The following is a 22927-nucleotide window of genomic DNA, read 5'->3' on the forward strand; positions in this document are numbered from 1 at the left end:
GAGCTCTGCAGAAGTACCATCTCCTTCACTATCCATGCCCATTCCCTAGGGAAAGGTAACACAATGCAAGATCTCAGGATTGCAAAGTTAACAGGTTGGACACACTAAAGGTCTGCCTAGAAAACACTCACGAATGATGAACAGTGCAGAACTCATGATGATTCCTCCACGGAGTCATGCTCCTGAAGTTACACACACACACACACACACACACACACACACACACACACTGGGGACCAGCAGAAGATGCTCAGATGGCCCCTGGCCGCATGAGAAGTGGGCTCTGCACACGCAGCAATTGATGTTATTTGACTCGTTATAGAGATACTTATTCCAGGGCCCTTGTACTGGGCTATGACATGACCTCTGAATTTTGCTCACTGTGGCCTGTGTAACACACAGATGGATAATCAAGTTCCTGGATCCCCACCCCTCCCCAGCTGCGGTCACACACAACCTTCCATTGTTCCTCATAAGGGGACCTAATTCTGACCTGCCCTGGCTTCCAATCTCTGTCAAAGCTTACTGCCTTCCTGAGATCAGGGGTCACTACAAGCATCCTTGACATCTGGAGTGGGTCATAGCTCAGATCCCTGGCATCCCAGCACATCCACGAAAAGCCCAGCCTAGCAGGACTAGACAGAGGAGCCTGGCGTGAGCCAGGTGCAGCCCAGATGGTATCATATTGACTCCAGTATCGCCAACAATGGAAAAAGGAAATGACCTGTTTGTGACCTGCCAGTCCCCCTCTGCCTAATTATAAGGGACCCAGTACTCCCTGGCTGTCTCTGCTCCCTGGGAATGGTCTGGAATGCATTGACTTGGAGCTTGGCTTGCCTGATCTCATGTTTTCACATCAGCCTAGAAATCTGTACAGTTCAAACTCCACCCACTCCTCAGTCACCCATGTGACCCCAGGCAGCTCCCAAGCTCGTGTCTCTCTGTGGAAAGTGGGAATAGTAACTACATGGGTCTCATGTGCTCACTGGAGCCAGACAAGTCACCACAGGGAGGCTCCACCAGATCCTGCATGGTGCCACTGTAGTCTCTAGGGAGGAAGTCACAGCTGCTGGAAGAAAGTCCAGGTCAAGAGGGAACCATGAGGGCATGCCTGTGTGGAAGGAAATGAGCTGAGTCTATGGGCAGACAGTCTCCAGAGCAAGGCCGTGGGCAGTTCACGTCTGTAGAACCAGTCCCCAGTGCAGCCCCAGGCTCTCTTGCCTGCCACAGGGCACTCAGATAATAGCCAGGACCTGAAAAGTTGAAACCCAGGGCAGATAAGATCAACTTGAGAGACATCAGCACCAGGACAGCCACCATACCACCCAGGGCACAAAGCAAGATTTGTAAGAGCCTTGGGTCAAACTGACTGCCAAAGCCAGCATGGAGCTTAAAAGAGGCCCAGACGCAAGATCTGGAACACAAGAGAAAGTGGATGTGTTGGCAAAAGGCCAGGAAGCTGTCCCAGCTCTGGTTTTGCTTCTCTCCTTCTCCTTTCTTCTTCCTTCCTGGCTGCTCCCCCAAGGTGCTGTTCCTCCCAGTCTGTGGCTGAGAGGACATCCCATCAGGTCCAATGTTAGAGCTCCCAACCACTGCCGCCACCCAGCTTCCTGTGCGTGAGCTCCACCTCCAGGAAAAACCTCCCCCAGCTCCTCCATGGTGGGTCCCAAGGTGCAAAGTGTCTTCTGCCTGTTGCAGAACCCTGGACACCTGCGCTTTTAACTTAAAAGACGTAGCTCTGATCAGGTGAAACGACTCAGAAGGGCAAAGGTGCTTCCCGCCACGCCAATTAACCCCAGGTTGTATTCCTGGGACTCACATGGTGGAAAGAGAGAACCAGCTCCTGCAAGCTGTCCTCTGACCTCCATACATGCGTGTGAAACACACACACACACACACAATGTAACAACAAAAAAGAACACTTTTATTTTTTTTTTTTTTTTAAGATTGTGTCTTAATGACAGGCCTCTAAACTGGTTTATAATGAAGGATCCAGAGGAGTTGGCCCTTCCCATTGTCTCTGTGTCACAAGAACCAGAATCCTCTGTGCTATCACGTTCCTGGTTCCTGGACTAGACAGAATGCCTCTCATGGACTCCGGCTTTGCTCAGCGTCAGAGAGCAAGAAGAGGTGCCAAGGCAGAAAAATCAGGCTGGAGCCCTAGAAACCCTGCCCATGCCTCTGCTTACTCCTTGAGTGGCTCCAGTCCTCAGGTGTTCCCTGTGGGGCAGCAAGATGGGATCCAGCCTGCAACCTCTGGGTGGAGTTCTAGAAACTTAGACCTGGCTTCCAAGGCTAACCTCAGGGCTCAGCCATCTCCAGCTCTGGGGCTGGACTGGTTTCCATGGTTCCCTGGTGTTGGGGGGGGGGGCCTCCAGGAAGCACAGGGCCTCGGGGTTGCAGCATTCCTGTGATCCAGGGGCCGAGACCTGCCTGCAACACTAAGGCGTTAAATCAGCAGCCTCAGCAACATTAACAAGCTCCTGGCTGGGCTGTGATGTTTGGTAAAGGGATCATTAGCTGCTGGCAAACACCATGCGCTGAGGAAGGGCCTCCGGCTCTGACAAATGATAAATGAGAAAATTAGAGGCTTGGAGAAAATGTAAATATCATCCTTTGTAAGTCTGTCCCTTGGCAGGGAGCGAGAAGATGTTTCCTCGGAGCGCTGAGCCGGTTCTTCTATTCTCTCCTCCAGCGGGAAGACGCGTGGATGTTTTACATGTGTTTAAATATCTTGATTTGTCTTCTAGCTCCCAGCAATAGGTGGGTAACAGGCTGCAGTGTCTCTTTCCTCTAATCCCGTGTTTCAACATCACCCTGGAAGGAAGGCATTTAGACACTTTCTTCTTCCTTGGCCCTCCTTGTGAAATTTTAACACCACAGAGATACTATACACACGTGCTTTTTTTCATAAAGCAAGATCTTGTTTTGCCACTTGCCCTGTCTCTACTCTTCCTTCAGAGCCCACTTTTTCCCATGATTTTTTCTCATTCATTCTTTCAATCAGTCATTCATGCATGCATGCATGCAACAGAATAGTGTCTGGGGACATGGCTGCACACACAGGAGGACCTGAGTCTGGATTTCCAGCACCTATGTAAACACTGAGCACGGCATCATGGGAGGCAGGGACAGGAGCATCCACGGGACTTGCTGACAGCCAGTCTAGCCAAATCAGGGCGTTCCAAGTTCAGTGAGAGACTCTGTCTCAAAATCAAGGGGAAGAGCCATTGTGGAAGGCGTTCAGTGTTGGCCTCCGGCCACCATACACTCGTGCACACAAGCATGCACACGTTTACATGAAGCATGATTAACAAAAACAGCAAAGCAACCAGCCACTGGCTCTTACCTCGACCTCAGTCCGAATTGGCAATCCTGGCTCCAAGAACCTCAGAATGAGACTAAGCCTGAGAGCCCTCCTCTCCTGATTTATATTCCTCTCTAGGCTGGGATTAAAGGCGTGCACCACTGGGATTAAAGGCATGCAACACCCGGTTTCTATGGCAACTAGTGTGGCTGCTGGGATTAAAGGTGTGTGTTACCACTGCCTGGACTGTAAGGCTGACCAGTGGAACTGTTTTACTCTCTGTTCTTCAGGCAAGTTTTATTTATTAAAATACAAATGAAATGCCACTACATTCACATATACAACACGCACAGAGAAGCAGCCATACCCGCCTAGGACAATTTCTAGGCAGTTGTGTGCAGGGCACTGATCAGGGAGCCTGGTTTCCATAGTTCTGGCACTGTTGCGAGGTCAAAGGACAGTGACAGGTCAAAGAGTGACTATGAAGTGCACCCGTGCAGATGGATGGATGCAGCTGAGGATGAAGATGCATACTAGGAGGACCGGATGTGGCCCAGAAGGGCTTTGCAGGAGGGGTGGGAGGAGGTGGGAAGCTGTCTAGGTTGTGGGGTTACGGGGGGCACAGGGCTGTAAGGAGAGAGGATGGCAGGACATCATTTGAGAGGGATGGGGAAAGCTGACTTTGAGACCAGCGTGGCTGCAGCCCAGGGGTAGAGGATAGCATGGGAAGATGACACCTGAGAGGTGATGAGTAGGGGCTGAAGCCAAGACTCAGACCTGTGTGGACTTGGGGAATGAGAGCCCTGGAGTCTGAGCAGGGAGGGGAGTCACATGACCTAGATCACTTAAACAGGATTAGCTTTCTGAGAACAGGTGGGGCGTGCCCCAAGGGCTAGTCTGGGAGACCTGCAGTGAACCCACAGTCCCGAGCCAGGGGGTGGAAGAGAGGAGGGGCCTGGTGCAGCCATCCCTGCAGGATCTGCTGAGAAGCGAAGCTTAGAGGGAAGGCATAGAGGATGCCTTCCAGACTACTGCTCGGACGCTGGGACAAGGGTGTACACGGGCACATGAAGGTGGGCAGGAGGTGATGGAATAGTTCTTCTGGCTAACTGTGCAAGGGTGGGCAGCGTGTTCAAGAGACTTTATGGTTCTACGGGCACTGCAGCTGAACACTTCTTGAATCTGTATCAATGAAAATGTGTGGTCCACATATCACAACGCAGGAAGAGAATCGCATCAAAGGGGCTGCACAGGGCTTTCTTCTGCAGTGTCTCTGGGCCTGGAATGCCTCTTGCTGTTCCTGTTTGGTGCTTGTGCCACTTCTTCATAGGCTCCGCTCACACAGCAGGACGGACCCTCACAGGCGGGGATCTATGGGGCAGAAGGGTTCTTTCTGCTGAGCTGATTCTCCAAGGTGGAGTCTTCTTTTCAGCCATGGGTTTAAAGGCATGTGTTGGTGTGTCCGGTTCAAACTTCAACAAAGGCCGACAAGGTAGCTCATTAGTTAAAGATGCTCGTTGCCTAGACTGACGATTGCCTAGATGCTTGCTGCCCAGGTGATGAGTTAATTCCTAGGACTCAGGTGGAGGAAGAACAGAACTCACTCCAAGCTGTCGCCTGACCTCCAGTCACATGCACACATATGTGTGCATGCACACACACAAACACACACTAAATTACCATTTTTAAAATGTACAAATCATAAAAAAAAAAAAAAAAGCTGTCAGGACTCTCTGTGGAGAAACTCCCCTATGGAGCAGAGCTCCTGCAGACTCAGCAGCTCAGGCCTGCACGACCCCTCCCCACTAACAGCACCTCACTAGGGTTCCTACCCTGCGTGGTCTCACCTACTCCTGGCCCCTCTCCCAGCTTGCCTTGCCTTGTCCCTGCTCTTCTTCCTCTTCTAGCTTGGAGACCCAGCCCTTCCAGGCTCCAAACCACGCAAACCAACTCGTCCCTTTCAGACCCCACTGCCACCTCTGATGTACCCTCCACTGTAGTCCAGTCTCCTAAACTGATCTTGCCCTCCTTCTCCTGGCCTCACCCCTGCTCTGGCCACGCCCTCCCTTCCTGGTGCATCACTGTGGTCTTAGCTAAGGCAGAAAGTGCAAGGTGGTTTTCTGGAAGCCTCACATCTACAGCCTAATGCACTTGGAGCCTCTGTGCTCGCTCACATCTGAAGCCTCCTGAGACTACTGTATGTGGTGTCGGGCCTAGGCTCTCATTGGTGGTGACAGACCCAGGAAGTCCCTCCCCTGAGAGGACCCTAGTGAGCTGTGCACAGGATGCCTGTGCACAGGATGCCTGTGAGACCACTCTGGGGGCTAGCCCCAACCACATAATAAGTTCCTTGAGCAGATGCAGGCTCGGTTGTGTCTGTCTGCAGGTTAGTCTATAGCCAGGTCTGTGGAGCTGGGGGATTGGTTATCAAGCAACGCCCCTTCAGTGGTTTGGGGACCAGCACCTTTGCTGACCCAGGGATGACAGACAAATCCCATGACACTCCCAGCTGCCTCCTGTCCCCGCATCTGCTATGACTACTAATCCACCTGATATTTTATTCTGATCAAAGGCGCGCACACACCTCAGTCCCTTTACTGTGAAATCAATATTGTACAACCTGAAGTGTGCACGACCCCGCCTGCGGGAACTGCAGAGTGCAGAACGGTGAAGTCAATATATGCACACGGGTGCACGCAGACCCTGTGAACGCAGAACAAAGCCCCGAGGGCCGTGCCACCTGTGTGTGAGTGTATTCAGATGCGGTTTTAGACACATGTGGATTGCCTCTTGAGTCATGGGCCCAGCTGCCGCTCCGGCCTGTGGGCTACCCTCTCAACCCCACCACCTGTTTCTCCCTATTCACGGCCCACTTCATGCTGCTCACAGCCATACCTTAACATGTTCCAGTTCGGGCCTTGGCCCCAGTACCCCTGTAGGGAACCAGTCCCACCCTCATGCCCTGTTCACACCAGCCTCTGCTGGAATCCCAGCCGGCTTCCCTGACTAGCCCCTCATCTCCCACCTTGCTTTGGATCCATCGCCCGCCCACCCCAGACAATCTGCTCCACAGAGACCAAGCCAGGTACCCAGTGGAGGTTTGGTGGGCATTTGTGCAAGGACTCGGTGTTTGTGTGTCTGGCATGAATAATGACACGGATGCTGAAGAGCTTAAGAACAGGCCTGTGCAGGGCTCCCACCCAACCGGCAGGGACTGGACAGGCAGGGACTGGAACAGGCATGGGGCAGTCTCGGGAGAGGACAAGAGGCCTCGACTCTGTCAGGCTCAGGTTTCACGGCAGGGTGATGTACTTGTGTAACAAGAACTAATTTCAGCTAAATCAGTTTCAGGCAATATCTGTTTCACAGCGAAGGAACAGCAAGTGTCTGTCCCTCGCTTGAAACGAAACAACTTCTGGAGCCTTAAAATAGCCCCAGCCATAGCCACATTGGCCCTCTGCCTCCAGGGCTCACCTCCCAGGATGCTTAGCCTCCTGCCTCATCTGACCCTCAGGACAGCAAAGAAAAATTATGGGAAGAGTGGTCATGATTCCTCCCATTTGACAGCTGAGTGACTTTCCTGCCTTGGGCACCTGTGGGCAGATGGCAGGCATCCACTCACCTGGTCCTTCTCCACCCCCCTACCCAGCAGTCCCTGGGGCTGACCCCACCTCCAGCCCCAGGATCAGGCTGTGATTGGCCAGATCCAGTGAACACACCCCATCCCCCCCACAGAGAGTGGTTCCCAGGGACTCAAAGGCAAGGGGCAAGGAGCTGCCCCTGTGTGAGCCAAGTGAGCAGGCCACAGCATGCAGCCCCTGACACCTCCTGCTGTCACTGGGAGAGATGAACCAGGGCTGACCTGAGAGAGGAGGTGGAGGCCACAGGGAGCCGATCCTACCTGATCCCACCATCCCTAATGCCCTCCACCCCTGGAATCTTGAAGGCTGGAGCCTTCGGAAGGTTGTTTACAGAGATCTCTGTCCTTTCCAGCCATCAGCCACCTGCTTCTGGCTCTGGGGTCACACAATGTGACCCGTAGACTACGGCCCAAGTCCCCCTGGTCATCTCTGGAAATTTGTACCTTTCCCAAAGCCAACCTGCCCCTTCCGTATGAACGTCTCAGTTAGACCAAAGACCACCAAGGTCATTCTCAAGTCATGCTACCTAGGACCTAAGGGGACCCATGGGACAGAGAGGCCCTGAAGGAACAATAACCCCCATGATAGGGAGGGAAGCAGGGTTACTCTGCCAGCAGCTGCCGATGCCCTAAACTATCAGAACACAAAAGAGATCTGGCAAACTGAGGCATCCGGGACTTCCCATGTTAAAGCAGAGTTCGTGTCCCCCACCTACAGCGAACTTCCACACAGGCACATAAACCAACCTTCGAGAAGCCTCCCCCGCCATCGCCCCAACAGCAGAACAGTCTCGTTGCTAATTTAACCTGAGTTTCCGGTCACCTGGAGTTTCGGCTTTTCTCCACTGAAGGAGAGGGCTTTGGGGAAATTCTATTTATTTAGTTCCAGGGCCTTCAAAGAGAGTGGTCACTCATGCCCATCGTGACAGGATCAGGCATGGAGCCAAGCTCATCAACACACATCTGACCATCTTCACTGTCCCATTCCCCAGAGTCCTGCTCTGGGTTCTCTCTGTGGTCCTCTCTCCCACCTCTAAGGAGACCTGGGCACTGGTGTCATCATCCTGGACCCATCGTTTGGCCATGAGAGACGCAGCCACAGTGGAATTTCGAAGTGTGTTGCCAGTTCAAGGCTGAGCTGGCCTGGCTCGGGGTCTGCATATAAGGAGACATTCCATCTTCAGTGGCACCTGGTAGCAGCAGGTAACAGCAAACACTTTAGGCCTGTGACACTCTCCGGCAAAGGCAATGCTGAAACCAAGAAAATAGCTGCAGTTTGAGGCCGTGTAAAGTGCTTTCTGGTTTCCGCTAGGCTATTAGCGGTAAGAGCTCGTGTGATGGACGCTTGGCATCCACTCTTTCAATAGTCACAGTTGCAGCGACAGTCTCTCACTTCAGCTCACTTCAGGACAGGCTAACACAAGGTCAGTGTTCATAGCCCAGGGTTCCTGAAGGAGAACAGACCTCATAATTAATTTTTAATAATCTTACAGCCAAGATTAATTACTGAGGCATAATGAAAAACACTAAAAAATTATTGGAAAACCATCTAGGCGGTGCTAGACTGGGGACTTTGGATCTGGGGTAGTCTGGGGTTAAAGCCTGGCTTCACCATGTGCCTGCCAGATGGCCCTGGAGATGGCTCCTACCCAAGGACATTTCACACCTGACAGTGTCACTTAGTGAACAGTCACTGACTGGAGAGTTCACTCACCCGGGAAGGGTGCAGGCCTGAGAGCGAGCTCACCTACAGAAATGACTGCCCTGAGCGGTTACTCACCCAAGAGCTCACTCACCTGAAAAGGTCACTCACCAGTGGCCAGTTTCTCTGATGCACTGGCTGCAGAGAGGACTCCAGGTGACCTCCAAAATACTCACTTCCAGCTAATGGCTTCTTCATCTCCATTGTTATAAAGGTGGTTTCAGTTACCACCCATTTCCTCCTGAGCAGAGTCTGGGATTTATCAAGAGCCATGTGGCTCTGGAGGGTGTCACAGTGTGGAAGTGCCACCGTAAGGCAAGCCCACAGTTTGGTGCTTGATGCACACATGAGGCAGGCATACATGTGGGGGGGGGCGTGTATGCACACATGGGGTAAGCATACATGAGTGTGTGTAGGGGTGTATGCACACACGAGCTAGGCATACATGAGTGTGTGTGTGTGCATGTGTGTGTAGGTGTGTATGCACACACAGGATAGGCATACATGAGTGTGGGGGGGGGGCGTGTATGCACACGTAGGCTCTCTTACCCTTGTGAGCACAGGAAAGCAGGAACCTGACTCAGACCCAGCCACTGAATATTTTTTCCCTAAACTTCCTGTGTAGAATTAGAATCAAACAGTCTTCACATTCACAATGTTGTCACGCAGATTGTGTTCATAACTGAAGAGAGGACTCTAGAGAAAATTTGATTTTGTGTTTTCCAAAGTCTGAGTCTTCCCTTGCCTGCTGCTGCTAAAGCCCTGTTAGGTTCAGGAAGCATGATCTATGCTGGTCTAACATGGGGTGGTTCTGCCTATCAGGGACCCCAGGGTGGCCTCCTTGGGTGAGTCAGGCTTCTTTCTGTACCAGGGAGTACCTTGGTCCAGATACTTCCCTCTGAGCATGGACAGCCTCACAAGGCCCAGGCTCCTATTTCACCCAGCGGGAGGCTCCCATCCACTGGGGCCGCTGGGGCTCTGGGACATGTTTATGTGGAACCATGAGGACAGGGAGAAAGGTGGGGAGTCAAAGAACCCCACTTTTAAGGGCTCTCCCTGAATGCTACAAGATCTTGCTTCTCTTTCTGTACATTGGAAAGAACAGAGTAATGTGGCCACACTGAGCAGCAAGGGAGGCCGGGAAGGGCAGGATTTATTCTGAATATAGTACGCTACGTGCGCTTAAAAACTTCAGGTCCTGAGCTGGAGAGAGCTGAGCTGACAAAGTACACACACGTGTACACACTCACATGCAGCCACACACACACACTCTCACACACAGGCGAATTTCAAGAAAAGACGAGAAGCTCATATCCTGTTAGCTAAGAAAGGCAGGGAGCTGAGCAAGCGCAGTCGCTGACACAAAGACATAGGTTCGTTAAAGCAGCCACTACCGAAAAGCTGGCTGCACCAAGGTCAATGGAACCACATAGAGGTAATTCTCCATCGCATCAGCAACAGAACCCTGATTCCACACAGACTGTTCATCTAGAACATTCTCTGTGTCATGTTGCATACCCTTTCCATTGTGAAGCTGAGGGCTTCTCCTTTGAGACCTGAGTGGTTTGTTTACAGAAAGTTTGCTTTTCCACTACTGTGATAAAACACTGACCAACAGCACCTGGGGGAGGAGAGGGCTTGTTTGGCTTACAGTCCACCATTGAGGAAAGCCAGAGCAGGCAGGAGCTTCAGCAGGGAGCTGGGCTGCAACCTGAAACAGAGACCATGGGGCAACCCTGGCTGTTCACCAACTCGCTCAAGCTTAGTTAGCTTCCTCATTCAACCCAAAAGCACCTGCCTGGGGAAGGCACCGCCCACAGTGGGCTGGGTCTTTCTACATCAATTAGCCATCCAGAAAATAACCTACAGGTGTGGCCTGGAGACAGTTTCTCAACCGGAGCTCCCTCTTCCTGGGTGTGTCAGGTTGACATAAAGCTTAGACATCATGGTACCTTTACACAGAGGTTCTGGTGTCTCACTCATGTGGAGGCCTCTTGGATGGACCGTGGGAAGGGAGCCGTGATCTTTCATTTAGAACCCGGGGCTGACTAAGCCAAGACACAGCCAAGCGGGCTCCTTCCTCAGCGGGCCTCCCGTTCTTTGCTTGTGGTATCCCAGACAGAGGCACAGGGAGTGTGGCACCATCGGGAACACCTAGGCAGGAGGCGGGGCCTCTTTCCCTGAGCAAGTGGAAGAACGGGTGACATTGAAGAGGCTGCCCTCCGTTTTGAGTCCCTCCTGGTTCTGCCCACGGGAAGCTGGCTGTTTGCCTGAGCCTCTTGTTTTCCTCTATTTGGTTTTTATACTTTCCAAATAAGATGTAAAGGCACACACAGTGCATAATTATAACACTTGCGGGATAAGGGGGAGCTGTTTTCTCTTTTAACCACATCACTGCCGTCCCCAGTGTTCTTACAATTAGAGGGCACAAAAAAGGCCTGTTCTGGGAAACGGAGGTGATGACTGCTTCCAGGATGGGGAAGACATTTGAACTCAACTGTTTATACAGGCACGTGTATGGGTGCATGCATGTGTGTGCATCTGCATGCATGTCTGTATGTGTGCATGCATGCACACGTTTGCATTTAATCAGGTCTTTTATGCTCTGTTTTCTGGTATTTCAGCATCTAAGGTCCTTGCTAACCATGGAGACCTGCTTTTGCCAGGGTGACCAGCCTCCAGACACAGGAAGCAGCTTGCCTGCAGTCTCTGTCTGAGTGCAAACCAGCCCCAGCCCAGAACGCACATTCAGCACATTCCTTGTTGGGCACCAGGTCACTGCATAACTGCCCTAACCACCCCTAAGGTCAGGGACAGCAAGGGACAGCCCAGAGTCCTGCTACACCTGCTTGGCCTGCCTCACCCTGCCCTTCCTGCAAAGGCCACCCTAGTGGCCCTTGTACACACCTAGTCCCTCTGCCTGCTCCAACCCTAGCGCTTTGCTGGAGGTCCTGTGTTGTGTGCTGGTTTCTGCTTCCAGGGATCAGTGAGAGTGACCTCTTCCCTTGTGACAGTCTTTGAATCCATGTGTATGTCTCAAACCTCAAAACACGCAGTTCCAGCTCAGCACATGATGGAAACCGTATGTTTCTAGGTCCCATTCAGCAGGCCACACAGGACAACTGCATGTCCCTTGGCCCCTGGTGTGTGTCTAGACAATGTTTGACTTTGCATCACAAAAGGCGCCCTGTGATGTCAGAGTCGCCATGAATCACAGTGGCAGCTGCCCTGGTATCCAAGAGACCTCCCCTGGCTGCTAAGTCACCATCCCCCCAATCTCCCTGTGAGAACCAGTCACTGTACTGAGCCTCAGCTGAAGGACCTGGATTCCACATGGAATGACCCACATTGTGTCCAGCTAAGAACTAGTCAGCCTCTGGCTAATTTCCTGCCTCTCGCTGCTCTGGGAACCTGTGCTGTTTGCTCCTGTCTGGAGCCTCTGTGGCTATGCTGAGCACTGGCTGCTCTGGCCAGGGTTTCCATAGCCACCTCTAGGCTCCAGGACCAAACTGCTGCAGTCTGTGAATGCAGCCTCTCCTCTGTCCTCTGTGCTCCTGCCATCTGCACGACTAAGCTCCCCCTGCCCTGCTCTTCAGATGTGTTTGTTGACATTTCCGCATCTCTAAATGGGAGTGGACAAGTGACTTGCTCACTGAGACCGAGTGAGGCTCAGGTCTGCTTCTCCTGCACATGGAGAGATGAATGGCCCTACTCTTCTTGGTAGAGACTGTACACAGTCCCAGCCAACCTATTTCATGAGAAAGGGGTGGGGGCCAGGTGTGATGGCATACATCTTTGATCCCAACAGGGGCATGTAGATGGATCTCTGGAAGACTACACAGTGAAGCCCTGTCTCAAAACAAAACAAAACAAGCAAACAAACAAAAATGGCGGTGGTGAGGTGAGGTAAGGAAGAAAACCCGGAAGTGAAAGCATAGGCTTGACCCCACCCCCACCCCACCTCCCCTCCAGTCTCCCTTTCTGCTTTCTGGCTGCCATGATGTAAATCTCTGAACCCGTGAATCAAAAGATGCCCTTCCACCTTGAAACTATTTCCCACCGGTGTTTGTCCCAGCAACAGAGATGTCTGGCTCCCACACCCGGCAACCGTAGTGGAAGCTCTCTGAAGACAGGGGCTTTCTGCCTTGTCCATCCTTATTCCCTGGTGCCTGGAATGGTTGATACCTCAGAGATGCTTCTTGAAGAACTCGGTGAAAGAGAGCGTGGGTGAGCAACAACCTCTGCCCTGCTTGGCTGTCTGACCTGGTCCCAGCAGCACAGTGCATCTCGGGCACAGGCACATCCTTGGCCATCTGCCTCTCTGGTCGGTAGGCACTTCCCTATTCCTGCACTGTGGATAGATCATTCGTTCTGTTGGCAGCAGGATCATTCTTATGGATACATACAGAAGCAGGACTTCCTAAGACAGAGAAGCCAGCTGCGCAATCCCTGGAGAAGCCAGAAGCAGACTTGGAAATGAGAAAGCCACAGGGTTTAGGAAATGGCCCAGTAGATAAAAGCACTTACCAAGCTTATGTGAGAACCTGGGTTCAAATTCCCAGAAGCCAGGAGAGAAATGGGTCTGTAATCCTGACATTTCTACAGGAAGCTTGGTGGAACAGGAGCTGAAGAGATGACTCAGCGGTTAAGAGTACTCCCTGACTGTTCTGGAAGAGGTCAGGGCTTGGTTCCTGGCACCTACACGGCAACTCATAACTATCTATAACTCCAGTTCTAGGGGACCCAACATCCTTTTCTGGCCTCTGTAGGCACATAGTTATACATGCAGGGAAAACACTCAAACACATACATAAAATAAATCTAAAAATAAAACATGGCAGGAATAGACGGGTAAATTTCTATATGGGGGTAAAAGAAGACTTAGGCCAGGTGCTGGGAGCACACGGCACCAAAACACAAAAAAGACCCTGACTCAGAGGAGAAGGGAGTCAGGAACAGAGGCCTGGATTGCATTCTGACCTGATTGCTACATATCCTTCATGGCGCAAGTGCACACACACTTTACACACACACACATATCACACATACATACATATCACACACACACATACATATCCACATCATACTCATACACACACATATATACACACATCACATACCACATGCACACACATCATTTAAAGCAGTTATACAACCAAACAGTCCAAAGCTCTCAGCCCACAAAGCTGCTCACATGGCCAGATCACTCTCTGGACACCAATACTGACACCCCATTCATTACCCAGAGCATCAACAGAGGGTGCTGACATCTGACCAAGACTCCTTCATCAACTGATCTCTGGGCCAAATGTGGGTCCTCCAGTCATGAGCCATTCCAACCTCTTATTTCATGAAGTTCCTGGTCCTAATGTCACAAGATTCTGACTGAAAAGTGTGTGTGTGTGTGTGTGTGTGTGTGTGTGTGCCCATGACTAATACCCTCAGAGCCCCTAACTGGTCCAGACATGACCAATGGTAGACAACACCTCGGACCCTATGGTTAGCGCAGCTGCTTCCATGGTGTGGAGTTAATGTAAGTTTCTATGTGGTTCCAAAGAATGGCAAAGCCAAATGTGTTGGCACCCCTGAGAATCAGCACTGCAGACGCTGAGGCAGGGAGATTACAAGGTTGAGGCAGCGTGAGCTATAGAGCAAGATTCCGTCAGAGAAAAGAGGAAAAGGAGGAGCAAGAAATGAAGGGGGGCTTACAGGAGGAAGAAGAGGAGGGGGCAAGAAAAAGAGGAAGAAGGGGAGGAAGGAGATGAGGAAGAACAGAAGGAAGAGGAAGGTGAGAGAGAAAAGGAAAGGAAGGGAGGAAGAGCAGAAGAGGTGGACAAGGAGGAGGGTGAGGAGAGAGCGGGAGGGGTGGGACACTCCCTAATCTTTAGGCAGGTGGCCGTGGTTTTAGAGCTGGCTTCTGCCTAAGTCACTAACTGCAACACCAGATGTCTGCAATCTATCCCTTTAACACCTCTGTCTCTGGTGGTGATAGACAGCATTGTGCCCACAACCACGAAGGCCTTTGGCTGAGTGCTCGCTCACAATTGGTTACTTGTTCTTGCTCAGCACAAAGTCACCTCCACGCTCAGTGCGGTTGCATGCAGAAGAGCTCTTCTGCTGTCCGAAGTTAACACGCTCTCTGCAGATGTGGGGCTCCCATTCTCAAAAGCAGACACAGGACGAGTCCTGCGTCAAGGTTAACCCTTCTTCCCCTTCCTCATCTCTGTCACCAGTGTTCATATAGCACCATCACCACACCGAGCAACGGCGAAGAAACTTATTATGGTTCCTATGTAATGGATAGTTCTTCTGAGGACAGGTTGCAGGGAGTGTATTAACCAAATAGTCACTCAAACAAATGCAGAAAGGAAATGAAGGCCAACATGACTCTAAAGACAGCAAGATCCCAATGCTTTCCCTCTCCCATCCTCAGTCACTTTCCCTCCCCACAGAGTGAAACCCAGCGTCCCACAGACTCAGAGAGATACAGGCCCTGGAGACCCCTCTGATCTTCTGACATTGCTTACTGACTCGGGCCCAGCCACACACACCTTTCTCTGTTTCCCTCTATTGAGTCAATTGTTACTTTAAGCATTGGCTCCACATAGTCAAACCCCAGGGGGGAATACATGCTCAGAGGCTGCTATGGCTTATGTAAGAAAAACGAGGCAGACAGGCAGACAGGCAGACTGACAGACTGGCAGACAGGCAGACTGGCAGACTGGCAGACAGGCAGACAGACTCGATCTCTACAGGCTGAGACTGGTGATGTATCGGAACAGGGAAGGACCCCAACCTTTCTGTGGGTAGCTACACTTCGACGTGGGGACTTACCAGGAAGTTACAGCTTTTCCTGTGTGGTTTGAGTGGAAACAGAATGAGCTGTCTTCAATACCGGGTGTATTGTTTCTGCAGTGGAGCTGAACCATCACGGTGGGGATGAGCCATTCTTTATGGCTACAGAATATTGCCTGGCTCAATTCCTCGTGGCAATTCTCCAACAGCTTGAATCTTAAATGTCCTCACAGGCTCATACATTGAACGACTGGTCCCCACCAGTAGTGCTGTTTAGGAAGGTTCTGGAACCTTTAGGAGGTAGGGCATAACCAGGAAAACAGGTCACTAACATGACCTTTGAAGACTGTTCTCATTTTCTCCCCCTTCCTGCCCCCTGCCCCCTCATTCCTATCTGCAATGATGCCCTGTCTAAGTGAGAGCCCAGAATCAACAGAATTGAGGATCGTATACTGAAACCTCTGACCATGCCAAAGCTTCTTCCCTTAGGTTCTGTGTCTGTCAGGTGTTTGTTATGGCCGTGAAAAGTCTAACGTGGGAGCAGCTGTCTGTCTTGGGGGCAGAAGTTAAGGCAGCACGTACCAGCAGGCTCCATGAGTGAATCTGGAATGTGATATGGTTCACTGACATCGCTGTTGCCAGTGGGGCACTGTCCATAGTAGGGGACACAGGACGATGGGTTTGGGGGTATTAGGAGAGGTGTGATGGAGCCTGTCAGTCCTCCCAAAGTGGGAAGGACTCCAGGATTCTCCTCCAATCTCCTTGAGACACAGAGGCTGCAAGAGGAGGGTCTGTGTGGCTGGAGGCTGAGGTCAAATGGGCCCCCAAATGTCCCCATATGGAGTCCCTGGGTTACCCACAGGGTCACATCTCCAGACCCCAGTTTCCTCATCTTGGAAATAAAACCATTAAACACTGGAGTTTCAGACTTCACAATCCACCCCACCCCAGCTCTTAAGAACTGGTACCTCTGCCCCAGGTCAAACAGCCTGAGGAGGCAAACCTGGGACACATCCATCTCTGAGTCTGGGCTTCCTCTCCAGGTTTGCGGCTCCTTCATCTATCCCAAGAAGGAAAACCTCATCTTGTCAGAGATGACTAAGAGGCAGGGACATGTTTACAACCAAGATGCATTCTCCGACAACGGCAGACAGTGTTCCTCCGTGTCCATCCTCCATTACAGTCCAAAGACCACACTCTCATAGCAGGACAGTCACAGGAGAACAACATTGTGGGGCTGAGGTTGGGCTTCAGTTGCTAGAGTGTTCACCCGACATTCACAAACCCTGGGTTCCACCCCGGTGCCAATGCCGTGTAAAGTAGGAGTGGTGTCTCACACCTGGAATCCCAGCATAGGACACAGGAAAATCAGACGGTCAAGGTCATCCTCAGCTGCATGGCCAGCTTCGGCTACAAGATACCCCGACTCTAAAGAAAAGGAAAAAGAAAAAGGGCCAATGCCCAAGAAAGCGCCTTAGGAACTTGAAATCGACTCTGGCGGTGCTAGAGGGGTTGGCACAGCCCACGTGTCCTGCACAGTATTTGTTAGGTGGGCATCTGACCATAGCCCCAACTTCTCCCTCCTGGGGGTCTCCTTTGGCCTGGGGAAGCCTAGAAAACTGACATCCAAGACACAGCCTCCTGCCCATGAGAGCTGGGGACCACAGGATCGTCAGACAGCAAGCCACCCTGCCTTCCATCCAATAACCCCTGTAAAGTATTCCAAAATCACCTCAGAAAACAGACCCCTGCCTTTAACCCCAGCACTTGGGAGGCAGAGGCAAGTCAATCTATGTGAGTTCGAGGCCAGCCTGGTCTACAAAGCAAGTTCCAGGACAGGCTCCAAAGCTACACAGAGATACCCTGTCTTGAAAAACTAAAGCATGCAAACAACCCAGACCCCTATTTCAGCTCCTCCTCTCTAAGGGCCCCTCCCAGGCCTGCGGCTGTCAAGTGTGATAGCAGAACAGACTGGGGCCCAGGTGGGGGATGCTTAAACCATGGGGTTACGCTCGCCTGAGCTCTTGAAATAAGAAAGTAGACAGGACGTGAGAGCACGGGGCAGCTGTGTCTCAGTAATGCTTTGTTTATGAAAGCAGGCAATGTAACCCACGTGACCATGCTGGCCGGAGAGAAGATGCTCTGAAGAGAGACATCTGTACCTTCAGATCACGGGGACAGTGGACGCCACAGAATTAAACTCTCTCCAGAAATCCCATGCTGGGGAGGGCAAGGCTGAAACCCTGGTGCCAGACAGAGGAGGGACCTGCCTCTGGAAAGAGTTCCGCACAATTCTAGCAGCTCACCAGACTGCTCTGTGGGGACAGGCCAGAGCCAGAACAGCTGTGGGTCATGATGGACAGGGCCTTCCAGTCCTTGGCCAGAACTGCTGAGCTGCACAGACCTCTTGCCACTCTCTGGAAAGATAAACTTCCTATCAGGGCCCGCCAAAACAGACATGGGGGTCACTTCCCAATGCGGCCACAATGAACACATCTCCCTTCTCTGCTTTTCACTCCTGCTCGTCTCCTTAATCCGTGTGATGAGGACAGGTGGCCCAACCTGGCCTGTCAGGATTCCCAGAGCTTGGGCAGGTGATGGCATCCGGCTGCACCTGGAGGGTGCTGATTGTCAGCACAGGGGATGACCAAGAGCTGCATCAGGCTGTCTGAGCACATTACACACTCGAGGAAGGGTCCAGGGGAGGGGTCTTGCAGCAGGAGCTCAAGAACAGAGCCTGGAATAATGAGTTGGAAAATGGGTGGAGATCAGAGAGGCGAGGTGAAGCACGGTTAATAAAAACTCAGAGACAAATATTGGGGTTCAACCTGAAGGTCAGAAAAACACAGCAGCCAGTCACTGGCTCTTACCTCAACCTCAGTCCAAAATGGAGATCTTCCCTCCAGGAATCTTGGAATGAGACTGTGAATGACAGCTGTCTCCTCCTGTCTTCTATCCCTCTCTAGGGCTGGGATTAAAGGCATGTACCACTACTGCCTGGTTTCTATGGCAAACAAGTGTGGCTACTGGGATTAAAGGTGTGTGTCACCACTGCCTGGTCTGTAAGGCTGATCAGTGTGGCTGTTTTACTCTCTGATCTTAAGGCCAGATTTATTTATTAAACTACAAATGAAATATCACTACACTGAGGCACACTCCAAGTGCTCACTCCCCACTGGCTTCTCCCTCCCTGTAAGCAGACGGTCAATCCCATTTCTTGGAAGAGGAAATCAAGGCCCAAGGAGGTGACACACCTGTTCAAGGCCAGCCAGCTTAGTTGGGCCATGATGCACCTCCCTTTCTCCTTCATAGGAGCCAGATACTCACGGCAGTCACTCTGGGAATAGAACTGTGCATTCAGGGGACAAAGGGTCACAGGACCCAGCACTGACTGATGTTTGCCCAGCACTGATCTTGTGTCAAACTCCCCCTTCTCCGAGTGTCATGGAAACAAAGCATCTCCAATTAGCCCTGTGAGGAGGGACATGATGGCTACCATGGGACAAAGGAGGACACAGAAGCATCCAAAAATTGTATCATTGACTTGAAGTTATGGGTTAGCCAGTGACTGATCTGGGATACAAATCCAGGTTATGAGGCCCCAGGAGCTATGTGCAAACGTTTATACACACATACAAATACACATACCCATATATGCGAATACACCTTTGCACCCAAATGTGGTTTCTGCGTACATACAGACAAACACACATGCATACACCTACCGTAGGGAACAGAGGCTTTAGCAGAAGGTTTTAAGCCTCAGAGGCCAGCATAAGCCCCATCTGCAAGGCTGCTGTCCTGGGCTGCAGTCACCAGGTATGTGAACTGACCTAAGAAGATGCCCAGCCTGGGATCTATAATTGTAGCAGAAGGCTGTCCACCCTGTCCCACTAATACTGGGCTCCTCGGATGCAGAATGCGCTACCCAGCACAGGCTGTGATTGACAGCTGGTAGTCACATCTCTTAGCAAACTGTGAGGACCAGCAGCACGCTCCAATAACCTGGCCCTCCATTTCTTACCTGCGAACAGTGTGAACATTCTGCAGGGCTGCCGAGTGAGGCCGCACCAGTGAAGTGTCAAGAGCCATGACCAGCACACAGCAAATAGCAGGCACAGCGGTAATGCATGCTTTGTGAGCACATGCTTCCTTGACTCCAGCGCCAGGCTGACCCTCGGTGCCTCCACAAGCATCACTCGGTTGTTCATCGTTCATCGTCTTGAAGCCTCGTTGACCCAGGCACTCAAATGGAATGTCACCATCAACCACAACCATTATTCCCCTGTTCTAGCCAGATTGAACAGAGGTCACACAGTTATTTCCTTTGTCCCTCCTGTTCCTTCGCTGTGGGCGTTGACAAGAGATGACAGCTGCACCTGGGCTTGTGTTTAAATCACCTCAGAAAGGCACAGGAAATTGTATGGGCTGGGGACACGGTGTCAGAGGGGCAAAAAGTTTATAAGGACAGGCCAAGAGGAAGACCAAGAAACAGGAGAGAGACCAAGGTGGGATGGGGACCATAAAAAAGCTTCAACAGTCCAAGTGAAGCTAAATGCTCTCCTGGCTTTATTCCTGTGGGATGTTTCCAGGGTGCTACAGGATGGCCCCTCCCAGCAGCCAGTGGGAGATGAGGAGTTGAGCCATCGTGTCCCCATCAAGGCCTTCCTCTGAACCACCAGCCAGGTCCTCCTACCTGGCTCTGCTCCCCATCATGGAACAGCTGACCCCAACCTTGCTGTTCCTGAAGCACAACCAGAAAGCAGTCCCTTAAAGCCCTGCACTTACTGTCCCTGCCCCAGTCTCAAGCCTCTGCATGCAGGTCTCAGTCCTAACTGAGGCCAGAGAGCTCTGTCTCCAGATACTGAGTCTAGGAAGCCACAAGCTGCTGTCCACCTTCTGTAGACTACTCCCCCACCCACTCCCTCTCACCCACTCCCTCCCACCCACTCCCCTACCCACTCCTCGCCACCTACTCCCCCACCCTCTCCCCTCCTTTGTGTTTGACCAGGGCTAGCCTGAGCTGGCTATAGCTGAACTGGGATGGGATGATTGCATTAGGTGGGGGGGGGGGTGAATTGGAGTGGGGTGGGTGGGATAGGGTGGAAAGGTCGGGTGGATTGCAGTGGGTGGGTTGCAGTGGGCGGGTTGCAGTGGGTTGGACTGGGGTCATAAACTCCACAGAGCAGCATAGAAACAGAACAATCCTCAGAGTTCCCTCCCTCTCCAGCTTTTCCAGGAGTCACGAAGGAAGCTGATCCACCAGTTGGGCAGTCTCCGTTCTCTGCATCCACTGCTCTCCTTGTCCAGGTGACTGTCCCCCCCGGTTTACAGTGAGCTCCTGTTTGCCCCTTTATCTGCCCCCCTTTAAATGTGACTGCTCAGTGATTTGCTCCCTCATCACCGTGTGTGAGTGCGTGTGCGGACGCATGTATGTGAGAAGGGCAAAGGTCAGAAGCTAACCTCAGGCATCATTTCTCAGGAGTGTCATCCACCTAATTTTTTAAAACTTATTTTTGTTTCACGTGCATTGGTGTTTTGTCTGCGTGTGTGTCTATGTGAGATCTTGGAGTTACAGACAGTTGTGAGCTGCCATATGGGTGCTGGGAATTGAACCCTAGTCCCCTGGAAGAGCAACCAGTTCTCTTAACCGCTGAGCCATCTCTCTTGCCCCCCTCGTTTTTTAAGGCAAAATCTATGGCTCACAATACGCAAGCCATCGAGCCCCAGGGACCCTCCTGTCTGCAGCTCCCCAGCACTGAGACGACAGGCCTGCCCCACTGCACACTGCACCCAGCGTTTCTGTGTGTGTTCTGGGGATCTGAACTCAGGCCCTCACACCCACACCAAGCAGGCAAGCGCTTTGCCATCGGACCGTCCTCCCAGCCCTCATCGTTTCTTTGGAAATCCACGATGTGCCTTGCCGTGGTGCCTACCCCACTGCATGCGTCTCCTGGAGGTCTCAGGCAGGTGACTTCTGAGGTCTTGCTACCTTAGAAGTCACAGGAGCACACGTTTCTCAGGGGCCTCGTGTCGCGTAGTGGCACAGCTGTTCAGACACGTATTTATTGAATGCTAGTATTTCAGGGTTCTATTGTTCTTTTTTATTACAAACAGAATTCTAAAAGCCAGTCCCTTTTATCTGTCCTTGAGGACAATGGTGTGATTTTAAGGACGTCTAAGCTGGCTGCTCTGTTTACAAACCTCATTCTGGAGTAAGAGAGCTTCCTGCGATAAGCTAAGATACCAGAGGAGGGTGGGCTTAGAACTAGTGTGGGAGGGCAGGCAGCCACGTTCCCATGGTCTACCCTTCCATGCTTTCCCCATGATAACAACAGCCCAGTTCTCTTCAGGGGAACAAGGCATTCCCACAAACACCCAGGAAGGCCTGCCAATCAAGGTGTCTGTCCCCTCACCCAGGCAATATGTGCTTTCTTCTTGGAAGTGGCTCGTTAAGTGGGGTGATTAAACCATCACAAGCAGCTGAAACTGGTCTCTCTGTGCCCAAATTTGTTCTTGTCACTCAACAGAGAGCCCTGACCCAAAGTGAAAGAAAAGAGACGGGGCACAGAGCACAGAAACAAACCCCATTGAAAAGACTGAAGACATGGCTTGGGGATTGGGGGTGGGAAGAGGGGAGAGGGGATGCTCCACCAGCACGCAAGGGTCCCAGGTTCAATCCCCAGTAGAGGAGGAAGAAAAGTCTATAAAGAATGTTAGCAAAGTTCACTCGAGGGGCTGAGGGGATGGCTCAGTGGGGAGGAAGTGTGAGGATCTGAGCTAGAATCCCAAGCACCCGTGTGAAAAACCAGACAGGGCTGTAAGTGTTCCTGTCACCCCAGCACTGCGGCCATAGGAGACAGGAGGATCTTGGGGGCTGGCTGGCTGTCAGTCTCACCCCGAGTTCACTGGGAAATAGAGTGATACACTCGACGTCATCCTCCCCTGGCCTCGGCACTAATGTGTGCACTCTCTCAAGCATGTACAGGTAACAGAGAGAGGAGGGAGAAACAACTTCTGATTTGGGGTAAAAGGACATTTAATTTATCCTTGGACAAACACTGTCCTTTGCCACCAAATTTCAGGTCCTCTAGGCTTCTTCTCAGCCAGGCTTCAACTTTGACCCTGTCCTCACCAGACCCGTACAATCCAGTCTCCACAAGAATCCCCACCTCATAGGCTTGCTGTCAATCACCCTGGCCTATCCCCAGCAAGGACCCTGGTGATCCATCAGGAATTGATCCCCAGCAATTCTCCTCCCCAGGACCTTCCAACCTGCCCCCAGCTGTGAAATTTGCCCACCTTGCTCTTCTGCTGTAATAAACAGTTGGCACCTCCGTGACTGGTTGTGACCTGTCACCCACGATCTCTCACATGACCACATGTTACATGTATTCATGTGACCGAAGCACAGTCCCTGGTGTGGTGATGGCTGAAGGTAGCCGAACCTCCAAGAGCGAGTGGGAGGCTGTCACCAGCTCAC

At 51.8% G+C, this 22927-nt stretch overlaps 1 long non-coding RNA gene across 6 annotated transcripts; it reads right to left on the reverse strand.

The window, feature by feature from the left end:
* Positions 1–2306: 2306 nt before the first annotated feature.
* On the reverse strand, positions 2307–21492 carry LOC126507140 (uncharacterized). 6 transcript variants are annotated; one of them, XR_007593433.1, is made up of 4 exons: positions 21381–21492; positions 17751–20188; positions 15484–16872; positions 2307–2817 (listed from the first exon to the last, which is right to left on the reverse strand). It is a non-coding gene; the product is annotated as an uncharacterized lncRNA (long non-coding RNA). The 6 variants fall into 6 exon arrangements; XR_007593429.1 differs by lacking the exon at positions 2307–2817 and adding an exon at positions 3599–4779; XR_007593432.1 differs by lacking the exon at positions 2307–2817 and having other exon boundaries at positions 12641–16872; positions 17751–18181; positions 18315–20188.
* Positions 21493–22927: the final 1435 nt, after the last annotated feature.

This window comes from Alexandromys fortis, unplaced genomic scaffold (genome assembly GCF_014885135.2).
Source record: "Alexandromys fortis isolate MF-2015 unplaced genomic scaffold, M_Fortis_MF-2015_v1.1 scaffold_27, whole genome shotgun sequence".
Classification (NCBI taxonomy): domain Eukaryota; kingdom Metazoa; phylum Chordata; class Mammalia; order Rodentia; family Cricetidae; genus Alexandromys; species Alexandromys fortis.